Genomic DNA, 19,478 nt, shown 5'->3' on the forward strand with positions numbered 1-19,478 from the left:
TAGAATGCGGAGGAGCCTGCTTGGGATTCTCTCCCCCTCCTTCTCTGCCCCTCCCTGCATGGGTGCCTGCGGGTGTGCCCTCTCTCTTGCTCTCTCTCTTGCTCTCCTTCTCTCAAAATAAATAAATAAACTTAAAAAAAGAAGAAGAAGAAGAAGAAGGGTTAGAATATGATGTAGTTCTGCCACTGAGTAAACAGAGAGTCAGATGAGTGTGATCTCCAAATCGGATGCCATTCTGATGATTAGTGCTGTTCCTGGACTGAGGAATGTAGCACTATGGTCATATTTGCATAGGAGGAGGAGTTAGAGAATCAAAGCTAAAAGATTAAATATGTTGAATCTGAGGTACCTGTGGGATCATTAAATATAGGCTGATACAGTTCTTTTATTCCTTCCCCACAAAATGACATTCATTTTGTACTTCTTGCCTCTTTAAAACCAATTTTGTCGCATAAGCTTTTTTAAATTGACTTGTTTTTTCTTGTTGTTCCCTATTCCTACTCTTGACCTCCTTTCATTCTACTCTAACATTATACATTTTAATATGCATAGTAGCTACGTATGTAAATATGCATACAAACATCAAATGATCACTCACAAATACCTGTGTAATTTTCAAGTGTCCTCCCTTCTTTCTTTTGACTACACATTTTCTAAAGGCAATAGCTTTAATTTCCACCTTTATATGGTGACATTTGAAAATCTCTATTAAACGGTAGCTCAAATTGTAAAGAATCAGGAGTCTCAAGCAGTTTCTCAATATTTTGAGTGGATAATCATGTTGTCTTTGTTGTTGCTGTTGATGCTGCTATTTTTGTTTGTCCATGGTCAAACTTCTCTTATTTTAGTTACTGATTCATTTCAGGGCTAATTAAACTTCTGTCAGATATCAGGCAAAGAAAGGAAGAGAGGAGACTTAATATATAACTATATTCATTTTGGTACTGACTTGTAGACAGAAGATACACATTGAATTGTTAGAACTCTTTTCTTGGGCTTCTTGAAATGGGAAAAAGAAAATCCTTTCCATGTGGCAAGAATATTTTTACAGAACAATCACTTCACTTTTTTTTCTATTAAATACTTCAAACACATAGGACGATTGTGACAGACATCAATAGGTAAAATTTAGCAGTTAAAGGATGAATAAATTATATGAATTGATACGTGGTATGCATATGTTCTTCTATCTAACTTTTGCAAAAGCACAAGAAATGATACCTCACAATTTTAGAATACATTCTAGTTTTTTATGCTAAATTATAAAGTGAATAAAGTATTGGGAAATTGTAATATCTTTAAATTCTTTTAGAAAATGTGTTCCAGTTAGTCAAAACTATTTGAGATTTATCTCTATAAATATTTATAGTATAAAATTATAAATAATATAATATAGAGCATAAGATTAAATTTCCAGAAAGTACACACAAACTAACAAAACCAATGTATGATGATAGTGAGTGGTAGGGGTAGGAATAGTAACTAAAAGGGAAAGTTAGATTTCCTTTTTTTTAGGATTATTTTATTTTTATTTGTTTAATATTTATTTATTTATTCATTTATTTATTTATTTATTTATTTATTTAAATGTTTATTTATTTTTGAGAAAGAGAGAGAGACTGCACATGAGCAAGAGAGGGGCAGAAAGTGAGGGAGACCCAGGATCCAAAGCAGGCTCTGCTCTGACAGCACAGAGCCCAACGTAGGGCTTGAACTCATGAGCCATGACATCATGACCTGAACTGAAGTTGGACTCTTAACTAACTGGGCCACCCAGGAGCCCCTATTTATTTATATTTAGAGAGAAAAGTGTGAGTATGTGAGGGGCAGAGAGAGAAGGAGAGAGAGAACCCCAAGCAAGCTCCATGCCATTAGCACAGAGCCTAACGTAAGGCTCAATCCCACAAAATGTGAGATCATGACCTGAGCTGAAACCAAAAGTCTGACACTTAACTGAGCCACCATAGTTCCCCTGGAAAGCTAAACTTTCTCAGGGAAATATTTTATATCTTATTTGGAATTGTTTTTAAATATTTGTACAAACTCATATATTGTGCTTTTAAAGAGTTTACTGAGTAAACCAAACATATTGGCCTACCTTGTCTTCTGAGGAACTAAGCCTGCCCCATTCCAAGAAAGATGAGGAGTCCACCTGGAGTCAGAATTCTGTTGCTCTGAAGTACTTTCTGACTGTTTTTGAAGACTTTAGAGCATTAAAACCAGGACTCCCCATGTCCCTGGCCTTAGGTCAAAGGTCTTGGAGAAGAACTAAAAGAGCTGAACTTTTCACAGAGGGGGAAGGTTACTGGAGTTGTTGGCCAAGGAAGAGCTAGAAGATGAAGATAAGGTGAATGAATGTAAGGCATTTTCCCTCATTCTAAAGTGACCAAGTTTGGATCCAAGCACTGTTATGTGAATCATCTGATTTTCTTGTTTCAAATTTTGCATACATAACATGTAATATAGAGCAGTACAAAATGTGGACTTCCATTGTAAGTGTACCTCTTATAGTACTTGGACTTTGGGCAAAACATTTACTCTCTCTGAATCTTGTTTCTTTCACTTGTAACATAAATAGCATGAACTAGGTGACTTCAAAGTTCTTTCAACACTTAAAATGTTTTATAAAATAAAATAATAGAAGGGACACTTAAATCATAATACAGACTGCAGATCACAAAGCCAACCAGATAAAGGCAAACTTCGCAGGTCAAAGGATAAAATCCCCTGGCAAGGCTTGGATATATTTACATTACAGAATGGATTATATAAAATCAATCTGTACTATGAAAAGATAAATGAGAACAAACTTGACATTAAGACACTAATAGTATATTGCAATTATTTTTATTATTGACAGGGATAATCTCTTTTCTATAATTGCTACGACAGGTTACTAATATTTGATGTATTCCTAATACATAAAATCTCCCACACCCCACTGTTTTTTCTGGGTCTGCATGTTTATTGTTTATTTGTTTATTGTTTTGTTTGGAAGTTTTTTAAAGCAAGGAAGTGGGTCTGAATTGAAAGACTAAAGTAGTCCATATATCATTTTGAAGCAGTCCAAGAGGGCAATGGGAGAATTTTTTTTAATGTTTATTTATTTTGTGAGACAGAGAAAAAGAGAGAGAGTGTGAACACAAGTGAGAGGGGGAGAGAGACACATACACACAGAGAATCCAAAGCAGGCTCCACGCTGTGAGAGCAGGAACTGATGTGGTGCTCGATCTCACGAACCGTGAGATCATGACCTGTGCTGAAATCAAGAGTCGGACGCTTAACTGACTGAGCCACCCAGGCACTCTGAGAATTTTTAAAAGGAAAAGGGAATAAGGTCCTTTCCATTAAGACTTTCCTGAAGGATGTTGTATCTTAAGACAGCAAAGGAAACTAACACCCATTCCTGAGAAAGTAGGCATGTAAGTATCTTTCATAATTATTCAGTTAGTAGTCTGAAGAGTTGAACCAGTTTCCTGCTTTCAACTATTGCTAAATCTTATTTATGTTCAGTTTTTCTCTGGGTTCTGTGAAAGGCTTCAACACTCTTTAGAAAATCCTCTTTTATATATATATATTTTTAAATGTTTATTTTTGATAGAGACAGACAGAGTGTGAGAGGGGTGGGGCAGAGAGAGAGGGAGACACAGAATCTGAAGCAGGCTCTAGGCTGCGAGCTGTTAGCACAGGACTTGACGCGAGGCTCAAACTCATGAACCATGAACCGTGAGATCAGGATCTGAGCTGAAGTCAGATGCTTAACCAACTGAGCCTCCCAGGCACCCCCAAAAGGTCCTCTTTTTTAAGCTAACAAATTAGCCAAAACTTTTAATACAAATATCTTTGTGTTCAAAGTATTTGATGCTTTGTGTTTTTTGTGTTTGTTTTTTTTGTTGTTGTTTTTTGTATGATGTGAGGAGATGCATTAGAGAACTGAGAAATAAGAAAAAGCAGTAACACCAATCAGATTTGTCTTCAGTAGCTCTGTGGATAAAACCATAGGCATGTGGGTTTCATGTCAATGTAGGAAGGAACTTTCTTTTACTCATAGTAAGCTGCCTCAAAGAGTAGCAGATGTCAAAACATGAACTGGGTGACTATATCATAAAAAAAGTTATAGTTGTAGAGGGGACTCAGCTTCAAATGTTTAAAATAAGCTAGGAAGAAATAGATGAGCTATGAAATGAGAACCTTAGTGTTTAAAAAGAGAAAAGTTATGCACGCAGAAGACCTTCAGTCCCAAAATGGTATTTGCAGCTTTAACTATTCAAGATCCACAAAAAGGTCTGTGGCTTATATATAATTTAGCTGAGTCATTAACTTAAATAATGTACTAGATGAGGCTGGTTGAGAGTAATAAGCCTTGCTTACTTCACACCATCCATATATGCTGAACTTTTGTTTTCCATATGCAATAACTTTCTTTATGTGCCTGAGAGGTTTTTTTTTTCCTAGTTCAACTTTATTGCCATTTAAGGAAAATTGTATGTTTTAATGGTTTGAGAGAATTTAAGTCATGACTCTTTCTGAAATCATTTCTCCTAGTATTAAGAGATATTCTTTTTTGATGATACTAAAAGAAAAATTGAAAACAAAAATGAAGCAACAGTTTTGGTATCATCAAGCAAACTTCCAGAAAACATGAGAAGAGGCAGTCGAATGACATGAGCATTGTTTATAGAGGAAGTGATATAAAACCAGTTGCGTTTGAATCTGACTTTCACACTATTTACTCATATCACCACAGACATATGACTTCATCCCTCAAAGCGTCCATTTCTCCAATACACAGTTAAGATAACAACACCTAGGGCTGTTCTGAAACATATAGCAAATACTTGAGAAAAACTCTACATGTATTATCAAATTATAAACAAATATTAGCTATTTTAATTACATTAATAGTGGTATTGAATTCTATCAGTAGCACAGGAATTTCTGAGAAATTTCAGTGTGAAACATGTTCACACTCTTACTACTTCATTCAAGATTTAAAGGAAATTGTTTTGCAATCACACGTCTACTATTTGTTCTAGACAGGTTTGTTTACTGAAGCCACTGTCTTTATTCTTAGAGTATTTGATTAGATATCTTTATCACTGGTAGGACAAAGGAAGACAAACAATGATCTGAGCCAGAGTGAGAGTTGCCTGGAAAACCTCAACCCTCCAGTAAATGGAATGGTATCTAGTGTCGGAAATAAAATAAATAAAATAAAATAAAATAAAATAAAATAAAATAAAATAAAATAAAATAAAATAAAATAAAATAGCTCAGGATCTCCCACCACCACTCACTGTACCGCTGCACCTAATCTTTCAGTATTTCTCTTGGAATCTGATGATGCATACTTTTCTTATCCCACCCCAGGCTGTAATTCTCTGTTTCTATTGAAGTTCTCTTTGCAAATCTCATGTTAGTAGTTTGATGATGACAATTTAGGAATATCTACCTTTTAGTCCATTGGTGATTCCTTCTATAAGACATGGGAGTTTCTTCTTGGGAGCCATTGCTAGGCTAAGATCAACAATGATTACTATATTTTGTCAACTACATGGAGAATTTCCAAATCATCGGCAGAATTCTGTGCAATAATCTGCTGGCTGAAAATATCAAACTTAAGCTGATAGGCATAGTGGAAATCTTGCTAAATAAAATGAAGCGATTGTGTTTCTGGAAAGAAAGCTCATAGGGATATTTGCTTATTTCAGCATAATCAGTTGAACAGCTGTGATTTAGGTTTAAGATCACTGCTTGTGTTTTTTTGTTTAGTTTTTTGTGATATAATTAGGTTTGACTTGGGTATAGAAAGCAATAAATGTCTCACAAGATTCACTCATTCTTTACCTTTCATAGATTTGTCAAGCTTAGAGGCTTTAGTATGGTGTGACTTATTTCTGTTTTAATATTTTAATAACTCTTATGGCCAAAGTGTTTATGTGTTCTACAGCTTTAAATACATCACAGAGAAATAACATAGGAATGGTTATAAAAGAATATAATGCTGATTTGCAATTTTGAAAAGGGGACTATGGGAAAATATGCTATTAATCTACAAATGGTAAACCACCTGCCACCCAATATGTCCACATCAAACTGAAAAGAACTTAAGATCTGCTAATTTTCTTTAATTTCTACTTTACCCAATACTATCATTTGTCATTCTCATAATTCAGTTTTCCTACCAGAGGTGAATGTAAGGATTCATTATAGTAAGACGTTGTGTTTTTTTGTTTGTTTGTTTGTTTTATAGTAAGACATTGTTAAATGTAACATGATTATATACCTATTCATTTAACAAATGTATACTGTGTAATTTCTGTATGCTAGTATCCTTTATGTAGTTTAAAGTGCCAAACTTTGTTCTTTTTCAAAATTGCTTAAACTATTCTAGGACTTTGAATTTCTCAATAAATTTTACAATTAGCTTATCAATTTCTACCAAAAAAACAAAAACGAAACTGTCAAGATTTTTATTGAGCTAAATCTGTAATTAATTTGGGGAAATTTTGCATCTCAAAAATATTGAATCTTCAAATACCTGGGCATGATATGTCTGAATATTATTATTATTAATATTTTATTATTATATAAATATACTGAACATGCTAAACTTATTCTAGAGGCTTTGTTTAAATTTATTTTTATTCCTTGGAACTTTCTGCATAAAATACCATGGCACCTGCAAACAGGAATACTTTTATTTCATCTTTTTATTTTTTTGCCTTATTGCATTGGCTAAGACATTCTATATAATGTTCAATAGAAATCATGAGACATTCTTGCCTTGTTTTAGATCTTAGAATAAAAACACTCACTCTTTCACCATTAGGTATAATGTTATCCGTAAGTTTTCTTTGAGTGCCATTTTCTCAGGTTGAGAAACTTTTTATTTGATGGCAATTTTTATTACCCCTTGAACTGAAGCCAAGAGATGAAAAAAAGAGAAAAAAGTGAATTAAGAATTGTGGAACTGAAGCTTTTTTCTTTGTGGTTGCAGTTACTATAGTTTCTAAACAATCATCTCAAATAATCTGGCAAAAGTATGTTTTAAGTTGTCATTTCCCTATTTAAAATCCTTTTGATCATGTCCCACCACCTCTAGGTTAAAATTCAGCTCATTAGGCATGGCTCTCATGGCCTCTGCCTTCAGCTTCAGCTTCCCATTCCTCCCCATATCCTGTATGCTCTCCTATACTCTCAGTGTTTGAGCTATGTGTATTTTCTAGAGCATACAATAACTGTCCTACCTCTATTTTGTAGCTCCTGTTCCTTTTGTCTGGAATGCCTTTTCCATTTGTACTGGGAGGAGGGGACTTCCACTCACTTAATTTGAACCGCCTCTATAAACTAGTCTCAAATCTCTCACACCTCATTATATAAACAGTTGTGTCAGAGCATAATGTATAATGACTATTTACTCTTACTCTCTTGCTTGACTTCCTCACTGACTATGAGCTTCTTAAAGGCATGGTGCTATGTTTGTATCCTGAAGGCATAATTTACTAGTGTGTAACCAGTTGCATGTTACTAACAATTTCAAATGAATTCTTAAAGAGGCAGTTTGCTTGGATTGGCCAACGTTGGTTCAAGTGTCTTGACAAAAACAAATATTTTGGGTTGGTTTATCCTGGTATCTATATATGATAATACTTGAATACATTCTTAACTGTGGAATTTATGGGTAGAAATTTGTTATGAATGATTAATTTTGGAACGAGAATACATTTTTACAATACATCATTAAAAATAGAGTGGATAGGGAATATGAAAGAAGTTCCATCTCTTTCTCTCAAATGATTAAGTAGGTGAAAGAAATAATTGCTAAATAGCATTTAGTTTTGAATACATTTATAAAGTTGTTCAGCTATATGAATTCCAAGAATAAATTTAATCAGTCCTTATTCATAGTTAGAGGGTATATTCTTCCATCTTTCAAGCATCAGCAGGATGTTGACTTTATTCTCCTTCCTATTTTCCCTGCCATTTGCACTGAAGAAAACACTTTTTTTACTCTGTCTTAAGTCAAGAACAGTGTGGGTGTTAATCTATGCTGGATGATTGTCTAGGGACAAATCAATTTGTAGGTGTATGCAAGGCAGTGGAAATTGAGAGATTTCTGCTCTTGTTTCAAGATGTCAAACAAGATGTGACCTATCATGACTGCCTAGACACAATTGGCAAATAAAAGCATAAAGGGAGACTGAAATATGTCTTTGATGGATGTGTCAGGTTTGAGGAGTGAGTTTTCGGGCATACAAAATATACTCACTGTTTCCTTGAGAGATGTGCTCCATATGAACCTGCTTAAATTTCAGCGGTGAAGTTTCACCTGGGCTTGTAATTCTGTCCTATTTGGGGCCAGTTTGTCCTGCCCCACTAGGGAGAAAAGGGTACATCTCTTGTTCTTGGCACATCTGTGACACATCTCCTATAGCAACGATTTGTACATTTGAGAGTCTCATGGGACCTATAGTCCAATTAGACTATAGCTAACAGAGTTTTTTTGTCACATAATATTTGGCTTCTTTTCAGAAAGGACCGCTCCAGAGTATGGCAGACTTCATCCTCAATACTGCCACTTTATTGTAATGAGAGGCAAGGGTTTGTTGTCTGGCAAGCCCATGGCAGAACATTGCAGTGATGAGATGTTCTGTTGATGGTATCAAATGTTTGTGTGATGTTAAGGTTCCCATGAGCACTTGCAAAGTCCCAGAAAAATGTCTATGATATCATTCAGATTGCCATGACACAAATCATATATTTTACTCATTGTGTTCTTATATACTCAATTTTCCCTTTTAAATTAGAATCAGGCAATATTGGCAAATTTGTAATAAAATGAGGCTATAAATAGAAATACCTGAACAAAGTTGTTTGTTTTGTATCTTGTTTTGTTTTTCCTTTCGCATCTTATATTTTTCTTAAATGGTAATTAGAATTAAAGGCTATATGCTAAGTCATTAAGAAACATCAGGTATTAGAAAATGAAAAATATGTATTTGTAAGATTCTGTATTTAAATCTGTATTATAAGATTCCAAAGTTTAAATACTTAGATAGTCATATAGGTTTAAATCTAATGATAAAATATACATATTTACAAAATTTTGGAAAGAAAACAAAAGAATGTAGAAGTGGAATGTAGTGTCAATGTATAGATGACCAAAACACTAATAATTCTTTCTCATTAAAGGAATCATCTCTAGTATTAAGAACATTGCTTTTCTTAAGGGACTTGGCTGGCTGAGTAGGTATAGATAGCATTTGACTCTTGATCTTGGGGTTGTGAATTTGAGCCCCACGTTGAGTGTAGAGATTACTTAAAAATAAAATCTAAAAAAAAGTAAAAAAAAAAAAAGAAAAAGAAAAGAAAAAAACACACTGGTTTTCTTGACTTTCTAGACTTGAAGGCCAGGAAAATAGTAGATATTTTCTACTATTAAATAGTAAATATGGGCAACCTAGAGGTGGGATAGCATTTGACTTCATTGCTTAGAATTAACCACTTAGATAATTTATGATTTGCTGTCTTTATTTTAGTTATCTAATAGCTTCAGTGTTTATCCAAATCTGTTGTCAGGATTCTAAACTCTGTGAGTTATGAATTCAGGTGTTTGTCTTTAATGAAACAAGGGCAACGATACTGGCTCAACATTGCCTAATCATCAGGAAATCAGGAAAACATTAGCTGTTCAATAAATATTTTTAATACTGGATCAGAAACTGATTTTACTACAGTCAAACTCTGGAGGGCAGTATTTCTCAACATTTTATCCAAAATGAGACAGAATTAACTAAAAGGTGGTTTTCTAAACCCCACTGTAGAACTTCTAAACCAGAAGTTCTGATGGAATGGGGTGAGAGACAGGAAATAAGTATTTTTAACTACTCAAGAAAATTTTCACACTAAATGTTTTGAGAAACATAAATCAGAACTGTATTATATTAAGTAAGTAATGCAGGTTATTCTGGAATTTCACCTTAAACTTTAGTAATGCCAGATCTTAATTTGTCCCCAAATCAGATCAATTCCATCACTTCAAAGTTACCGATATTGACTTCCTTATCAACAGCATACTGTTACTCATATTTACCTTATTATTAAGTGACTAGATCTGTAGTATTTATTTATTTTTTATTTTTTTATAAATAAAATAATAAGGGGAGAGGGGCAGATGGAGAAAGAGAGAGAATCCCAAGCAGGCTCCACACTCTGCAGACCCCGACGTGGGGCTTGATCCCATGACCCTGGGATCATGACCTGAGCCAAAATCAAGAGTCAAAAGCTCAACCAACTGAACCACCCAGGCACCCCTATAGTATTCAATATAGTAGCCACTAGGCTATTGAGTCCTTGAACTAATGTGACTGAAAAACTCAAGTTTTATTTTATTTTGTTTAAGTTAGTTTAATTACAGTTTTATAAATGAATACTTAATGTGTGTATTGGGAAACTTTTAACTGTGTTTGAACGAAAGTGGAAATATGAATTTACTTTTTTAACTGATAATTTTATGAAATCTCAATATAAGTAAAGTATTTCTGATAGAAATTTAGCATCCAAACTGACATTTGTAAGATAAAATATGTAACAGGTCTCAAAGATGTAGCATGAAAAGAAGGAATGCGAAATATCTCAATAATTTAATGCTATTGATGCGTGAAAATAATAACTTGTATATATTAAGTAAAATATATTTTTAAATCGACTTTACCAGTTTCTTTTAATTTTTTTTTTTTTTTTTTTTTTTTTTTTTGGGACAGAGAGAGACAGTGCATGAACGGGGGAGGGGCAGAGAGAGAGGGAGACACGGAATCGGAAACAGGCTCCAGGCTCTGAGCCATCAGCCCAGAGCCTGACGTGGGGCTCTAACTCCCGGACGGCGAGATCGTGACCTGGCTGAAGTCGGACGCTTAACCGACTGCGCCACCCAGGCGCCCCTCTTTTAAAATTTTTAATGTGGCTACTAGAAAAAGTTTGAATGGCATGAATTACTCTCATATTTCTGTTGGAGAGCACTGTCCTAGAGTGAAGAAACAGATATCAGTAACTGAGAGCAATACCTTCCCTAACGATTAGTAAAAGCACTATGCTTTCAGAAAAGCCTAGAAGATGAGGAGTAATAAAAGGAAGAGCTGGAAGGCAACATGGACTGGTAGGCAGGAAAGCTAAAATTATAGAAATGGGACGATTCACCAACTTCACATTTTAACCTAATAATGAAGTAAACAGAAATACTAGTATCAGATTTGTTTTGCTAATTATTCCTTAAGAACCTTTGCTCAGTATGCAGGATTCTTATTATTTTCTTTCCCACGCAAGACTGGCACCCAAGAATAATAATCAGGGAATCAGGAGTACATAAGTGAGAACAATTTTATTTATATAGTAAGATATAGGCAATGTTCCATTCATTCAATTTCATAATTAATATTGTCATTAAAAATTGTTCTTAAGATGTAACATCCTCATAATTCTTCTTCAATTTTATATAACAGTCATGTAAGGAGGACAAACTGAGGGAGGCTAAAAAGTTGACAGGAGAGCCAATGAACCAGAAGAGACAGTAAACCAATCTAAATATGTGTTAAAATCAAGAAAAGCCCTTTCTCTTCTTATTCCATTCTGTCCCTTCTCTTCTTTACTATTTTTGTGTTTTTTTTTTAATTTTTTTAATGTTTATTTATTTTTGAGAGAGACAGAGCATGAGTGGGGAGAGGGGAGAGAGAGAGGGAGACACAGAATCTGAAGCAGGCTCCAGGCTCTGAGTTGTCAGCACAGAGCTCGATGTGGGGCTTGAACCCACGAACCATAAGATCATGACCTGAGCTGAATTTGGATGCCTAACTGACTGAGCCACCCCGGCACCCTCTTTTTTACTATATCTATTTCTTCCTTTCTATTTCTAAGCAATCTAGTCTTAAAGCCATTAGGTAGAGCTAAGCAAGGTAGTAGTCTGCACTAAATGGAAGAGCCATGATGGATGAAAGTGGACGTCAAAACCTGGGGAAGGGGCAGGCTGAGGAAAACATTCACATAGAAGAAAAATGGGAGTTAGGAATAGAAGTCCCAGCAAAGTGAGAAGGGCAGTCCAGTATGGAATATTGGACCTAAGTGAGGTAAGACTGGTATCCACATGGGGATGAAACAGGCAACCCTCTGCAGAGTGCCAGAGCGCAGAGTAGGTAAAAAGTCTTCTGTGCTGTGAAATGATTTGGCACAGAGTCTGGAGCCTGAGCAGAAGGAGGAGCATTCTACACAGGTGGGTGGTGGTTGAGGCTAGTCACAGCGTGTCGCAGATAAAGTAGGGTGGAAAGAACACAGACACAGGAAAGGGAATGTGGTGGCTATGGGGATATTAGTTAAATAAATATGTGAATTGTAATGGATGCCAGTTATCAGAGAATGGAGTGATAAACATAGAGGAGAGAAAAAGAATAAAGGAGAATGATGTTTAATTGAATTTGAAATTATTAGTGGAAACTGAGATCTTATATAAATCTGCCTCTCAGGTTTTGGCTTTATACACCATTCTCCTCCCCCAAGAAACTAGAGATTGTTAGAGAAATGACTAAATGCAAGGATAGAGCAACCAAGCTTGAGGATGAGTCTGGCACCACTTATAACAAAAAAGAAGTATTCAAAATATAATGTCTTCAGGACCCAGAAGCCAGCTTGTTCTGGGACGATTTAAGCATATAATGGAATATGATCCATTGAATGAAATGGAGAAGCAATAGCTCCAGAAAATAAAGATAGGGCGTACATTTAAAGTTTGGCAAGCGACAGAGTATTGATGTCACTTCAAAACAACTCCACACAAAATACAAATTTTGTGTTAAATTACAAATTTAACAAAGGGCAAAATAATAGTATTTTTGAGACTAGATGCCTGGTAGTTATCACCCTTATAAAGATATCAAACATCATTATTAATCAAACAAATTAAATTCTTGTGCCCATTATAGGCTACAATGAGAGTGACATAGTATCACGTCTGCAATAACCAGCCAAAGAAGCATGACCTGAGGAAACATTAGATAAAATCAGCTGAGGAACATTCTATGAAGCAGTTGGTCTCTAACCTTCCAAAGTTTCAAGATCATGAAAGTTAAGGGAAGACTATGGAACTGTTCCATTTTGAAGATAACTGAAGAAACATGACAAGTAAGTGCATTGTGTGTTTTGAAAATATATTTCTGTGATCTAAAGGACACGTTAGGGCCAATGTTCACATTAATTTGGGTCTGAGGATTAGATTGGTGATGACTCACTATTAATTTCCTGATTCTAGTGTTATGTCATTATGTCATTATGTAAAAAGTCTAAAGTACTAAGGTATATGGGGATGATGGGGCATCATGTTCTCAACTTGTTGTAAATAGTTCATGAAAAATAGGTTATTGTTTTTTACTATTTTGTTACTTTTTATGCATTTTAGAACGTTTTCATATAAGATTTAAAAAAAAAACTCAAGAGGATAAAGTATGCTTTTAAAAATCTCTGATCCATTAGACGAATGGTTTTCAAATATTTCCCTTCTAGCTTCTAGTTGTTTTGGTTTTTCCACTAAGTAGGAGCCAAGCTCATAAGCCAAGAGAGGATGGGTAAGGGATTTTGGAAGTTTGAAAGAAAAGAGAAATTTGAAGTATCTATCTCAGAAAACATGAAAGAGAATAGGCTAGGGATTTGTAGTGTGACACTGGACAACATTAAGGGCCCATTTGAGTGTGGAAGTCACAAATTTAAGGTGAGGACAGAATTTTTTGTTCTGTTATATTCGCCTGCAAAGGTGTAGGCTAGAGTAGGAAGAATGTTTGCCTTAATTTGAATTGTGGCTTTTCCAGGGGAGTGTGAGAAAAGAAGAGAAAGAAAAGACAGTTAAGGATATGTGCAAGAGACTTATAATGATTGTGGGACTATAAGCTGCTGTCGGTTATAAACATGATGTACATTATTGAAGAAGAATGTGTTCTTTTCCTGACTTAGCCTTATTAAAGCAACTGTTCCTGAAATCCTTCCACTCCTAATTGGAGCAAAATATAGCCTGTGTTTTTTAAAAGATGGAGTGCCATATCCTCCTTGTATTACTCTAGGTATGTTTCTATTGCTAATGTTACAGCATTATTCCATAATTATCACTTGGGTGTTTCTCTCCCAACAGCACTGAGAGGTTCTAAAGGATGAGAGTCTTTTTATTTCTTTAAAGTGCTCAGCACAGGGGCGTCTGGGTGGCTCAGTCTGTTAAGCGTCCAACTCTTGGTTTCAGCTCAGGTCATGATCTCACGGTTCGTGAGTTTAAGTCCAGTTTCGGGCTCCGCACTGACAGTGCAGAACCTGCTTGGGATTCTCTCTCTTTCCTTCTCTCTCCACCTCTCCCCCACTTGTGTGCTCTCTCTTTCTTCCTCTCTCTCTCTGCCTCTCAAAATAAATAAACTTAAAAAAATAAAATAAAGTGCACAGCACAGAGCCTGATACATAGTTAACTACCCTATCAGTCTGTTAAGAAATTATTTATTTTTTTGGAACAAAATCACCATCTTAGCAAACAGAATATTGTCAATGTAGACTTTAAAGGTGTCATTGTTTCTTAGTAATTATTAACATAAATATAATTACTTTCTGGTCTTTGGACTCTAAACTAGATATAATTAAGTATAAAATGGTGTCTTCCCTGAAGGTACTGAATTTTCACATCTTTGCTTTAGTCTCTGTCTACATAATTTAAATGTTCAGTTATCTTTAACTCCATTTTATTCGTTTCAAGGGAAAAAATTCATATTTGCATAAGAGAGGAAGGTGTTTATTTCAAAAGCATAGAGAAGTTTCCTAGGACCCAAATACAAAAAGTAACAAAAGGTTAGACTTCTTGAGAACTGAAAAGTTATCAGGAACATAGACCTGGTCTCCATCTCTTAGGGTCAGATGTTACTTTCTGCCCCTCTTTTTAGTTTCTTCTCTCTCTACATAGCTTTCATCTGATCCCTCAACTCGAACAGATTTCACCAGGACCAGCCTTGGCGCATTTCTATGTAAAGTCATTTGTTTTAAATCCACCAGCTAACTGACAAGATCTCTGTATGCCAGTACTAAAAGCAGACAGTCTTTTCTCAACAGGCCTGCCTATGGATGGGCTACTTTGATCATTTGTCCTTTCCTGGTTCAATCAGTTGTGGTAACAAGATAGGTCAGTGATTTCACCCGGAGGGAACCTGTAGACAGGTCTATCTATCAGTGGCCTCTCAAACAGAAAAGCAGGTTAACTGAGAACATATCAGATAAGGGATGGGCTATAAGAATTGAACCTAACACAACTGTGAAAGAAATAACATACAGAAAGGAGAGTCAGAGGATCAGAGAAAAGTCGCTCTCACCCTCCAGAAGAATTTCCAGCATTATATTTCAGAGTATCATGGAAATGCCATTTTGGTCCTAGTGATCTGGGGAAGAACATCTATAAAAGGAATCTCTATCAGAAGCACGTTTCCTTAAACTTTGTGTTAGTGTTTTGCTCCTGATAATATATTTACTAACTTTTGTGATTTGGCCTGACATGTCTCCCAATAAGGATGCTAACTTGACAAACTTAATGTTAAAATTCACAAATGATCCCATTTGCCCCAGTTAACATCTAGAAGCTGCATTATATTTAAGTCTAAGGTCCTCCATGGTTTGTGTTTACATGACTTTCATCCCTGAAATTAGGAAATTAGGAAAATAGGAATCTATTGAAACTATGAGGGTTTTGCAATATTAAAGGAGATTGATATCCTGCATTATGGAGTTTGAGAATATCTATAGGCAAGCGCATGGAGTCTCTGGAGATTAATAGTTGTTGGTAGGCCTACGATTGTCCCTGAGGAATGTGCTGGATATTAAGTGAAATTTGTTTTGTTTTTTTCAAAACAAGATCTTCATGAGTAGTAAGTTTTCTAAAGTGTATGTGAAAAATGTTATGGGGGATGAGAGTTTAGCTATAAATGTTTAAGGTTGGATTTAAAAGTTTTTCAACAAGAGAACACAGAAAACTAAAAAAGGAAAAGAAATCAATTAAATTTTATTGCTACTTATAAAGTTTTAGAAAGCAAATTGAAGTGTTGGGTAAGGGGGAGAAAGTCCTTAAAGGTTAAGTGTCCTCCTCCTAGCCCCATAAGCACTGAATTTGGTATATCTGAAAAGGGGAAAGGGAGGCACCTGGGTGGCTCAATCGACTGAACTTCCTACTTCAGTTCAGGTCATGATCTCGTGGTTCATAAGTTCGAGCCCCATATCAGTCTCTATGCTGACAGCTTAGAGCCTGGAGACTGCTTTGGATTCTGTGTCTCCCTCTCTCTCTGCCCCTCCTCTGCTCATACGCAGTCTCTTTTCTCTCTCTCTCTCTCTCTCAAAAATAAATTTAAAAACATAAAAAAAGAAAGAAAGAAAGAAAGAAAGAAAGAAAGAAAGAAAGAAAGAAAGAAAGAAAAAGAAAAGAAAGAAAGAAAGAAAGAAAGGAAGAAAGAAGAGGGGAAGGTGGAATTAGACAACAGATATTTGGCAGATTGGCACTCTGTAGTAAGAAGAAATACTTCTTGTAGCACAAGGAAGTAAGGCCCTGGAATAAGCAGTCTTTGTTTCTGATACTACAATATTTCCTAAAAATCTTTTCAGCGTTTTGAGAAGGTTGTTTTCTAATCCCATTGCACATATACCTAGGTCAAGTCCTGTAACAGTTTATAAGTAGCTCATTTCTTTGCCATTTTAATTTACTTTTCAGGAATAGGAATTGAAAACAGAAATGTACTTCTGGTGCATGCTTAGGTTCAGTACTGAGTATAAACTAGAAGAAAAAGAGAATCACATGAATGATGTCTCTGTTTAGTCAAGAGTGCTTTTGGATATTCATAATCAAGCCTATGGCTATAAAATGTGAAAGTGTCTGAGAAAACATGTTAACTTAAATGTTAAATAAAAAATAGAGCACTGATTAAAGTTAGCAATATTCATCATACCAAGGGGCTGTTCTAAATAATACGAATTCATGATAGCCGCACTTTCGGTTTCATGGAGGAAGACTTTATTAATTATAAGGGAAAGGGGATATAAGGAATTAAACAATTATAGTAAACATGAAGAGGAAGAGAAGTACAGGGAAGAAGAAAGAAGGCTTAATATATTAAATCAGGTACTCACACATCCATCCATCTGCCTGGGAAAGCCCCAAGGTGAACAGACTGGTTGGAGTCCCGAATGAGGGTCCTGGGTAGAATGTCCTCCCCTCAGGTGAGACTTCCAACTAGCTATTCCTGCCAAGGCAATATATATATTACCTATGTGTAACTTAAGGTTAGTCATTAAGTTTGCCTAAGTGCAGTCCCAAGCGAGCTGTTGTGTTTTTTTTTTTTTTTCTGTTTCTCTTATCGTATCTCACAATCTTAGGATCATGGATATCTGCATATTCTTCTTCCCTCCCTGACCCATTCCAGGGGGCCAGCCTGGTCTGGCTCAAAGGATGAGGCACATTAATCCCTCTTGGCATCAGGAACAGAAAGGTCCGTTTTGATCCCAAGGCCAGATATGGAATACAAACCAACTAAGCCCCCATGACTGTGTATATGTGGCTCTGGGTAAAAATGCATAACTCACACAATTTCTATACAGAACAGGGACCTATGTGGGCTGAAGAATATATCTGTAAAATCTATCATATTCCCTAGATATATGCCATGTAAGTACAACCTGCCAGAAACTGGCATCAAAGGAAAAGTACATGGTTGCCCAAAAAATGGCTCTTATGTCATAATATGACATTACCTTAACTTGTAGTATTTGAAATTACCTGTCAGCTGTAACAAATTATTGCCCAGCCAATGGTGGGTTTCCTACTCTTAGAGAGACTCTTAGTCGTGACCACTCCAGATCATGGACACTTTTCTCAGGACAATCATCTGCCTCCTTTCACTCTCCTGCAGAATCCTTGTCAACCAACATCTCCTGAGGTCTCACTTTTATCCCAGCCCTTCAGTCCTTCTCCTGACCTGCTTGATTATGGCTTAGATCTGTCAATAGCTGCATCATCTAAGTGGAGACTCATCAGCTAGTGTTAATGTTTCGAGAGTATTCCTGGACATCATTTCTCCTCTCAGATTGCTAGTAATATTGACTATAACTTTATCTACATGGAAATGATTTTAAACTGGAAAATATATTCCATCAATCCCAAACTAAATGTGCCTTCCGATTTCAACTTTTCTTAAATCAGATTACCACAATGCCAATAGTCACTCTAAAGCAACTGACAGGTTGGGAAATAGGATGAAGTAGAGGTAGAAATTAAAAAAAAAAAAAACAAAAAAACAAAACATTTTTTAAGTGATTGTGGTTAAACTTTCTTATTTTGCTAAATTTCTTAGAAACATATAATGATATGAATTAATGTCCTTTTGAAGGGGTATTATGTAATTGAGGGATCTTGGATCTTTAATTCCACTAGCTTTCCACTATATCTGCCTGTGACCATAACCCCAGCACCTAGAGTTTATGGCACATAGTAGGTCCCTAAAAATTACCTGTTAAATGCATAGATTAATATATTAAAATGCAGAAAAAAGAAGTGTTAAGATTGAGTATCTGAATAACTGCTGCTAGCATCCAGGTCCCCTTCCTCTGAAGATAGAGATCTCATCTGGTCTTCTATCTTGTCCCCCCCACCTTCTGATGAACTTCAGAAGAATTGTTTTCTTCTTCCAGTATGATTATCCCTGAGCAGGGTTGCCTGGGTAGCTCAGTGAGTTAAGTGGTTAAGTGTCTGACTTCCACTCAGGTCATGATGTTGCAGTTGATGAGTTTGTTCCCCATATCAGGCTGTGTCCTGACAGCTCTGAGCCAGGAGACTGCTTGGGATTCTGTGTCTGAGAGACTAAGAGAAAAATTAACAGGTGTACCCACAACTGCAAAGAAAAGACCCCCCCCCTCCCCTGCCATTCCTGGAACCAGCCAGGGCGTGCCCAGTTGTGGTCTGACCTAAAGGCGGGAACCAATCAGGTTCTGCTGAGTGGTTTGACCTAAAGGCGGGAACCAATCAAGTTCTGCTGAGTGTTCAAATTTAAATGTCAACCAATAACAGCTCTGTAACCTTGAAAATCCCTAACTTGTTTGTGCCTGTCTATAAAAGAAGCTGTAAGATCCTCGCTCGGGGCCTCTTAGCGTCACCGGCAATGAGTGCGCGGAGGTCTGGGTTCGAACCTGCAATAAACGACCCTTGCCGCTTGGCTTTGACTCTGGACGCTGGTGGTTTGTTTTCAGGGGTCTCTCGAGTCGGGGCATATCATGTCTCCATTTCTCTATGCTATTCCCGGCTCCCACTCTGTCTCTCTCAAAAATAAACATTTAAAAAAAAAAAAAAAGACTATCCCTGAGCATGTCTAGACTCCTAATGTATAGGCCCTAATATTCTAGAGATATCTGATCTCATAATCATCATCATGGCCATCACC

The sequence above is a fragment of the Prionailurus bengalensis genome, chromosome D1, assembly GCF_016509475.1.
Source record: "Prionailurus bengalensis isolate Pbe53 chromosome D1, Fcat_Pben_1.1_paternal_pri, whole genome shotgun sequence".
NCBI classification, from domain to species: domain Eukaryota; kingdom Metazoa; phylum Chordata; class Mammalia; order Carnivora; family Felidae; genus Prionailurus; species Prionailurus bengalensis.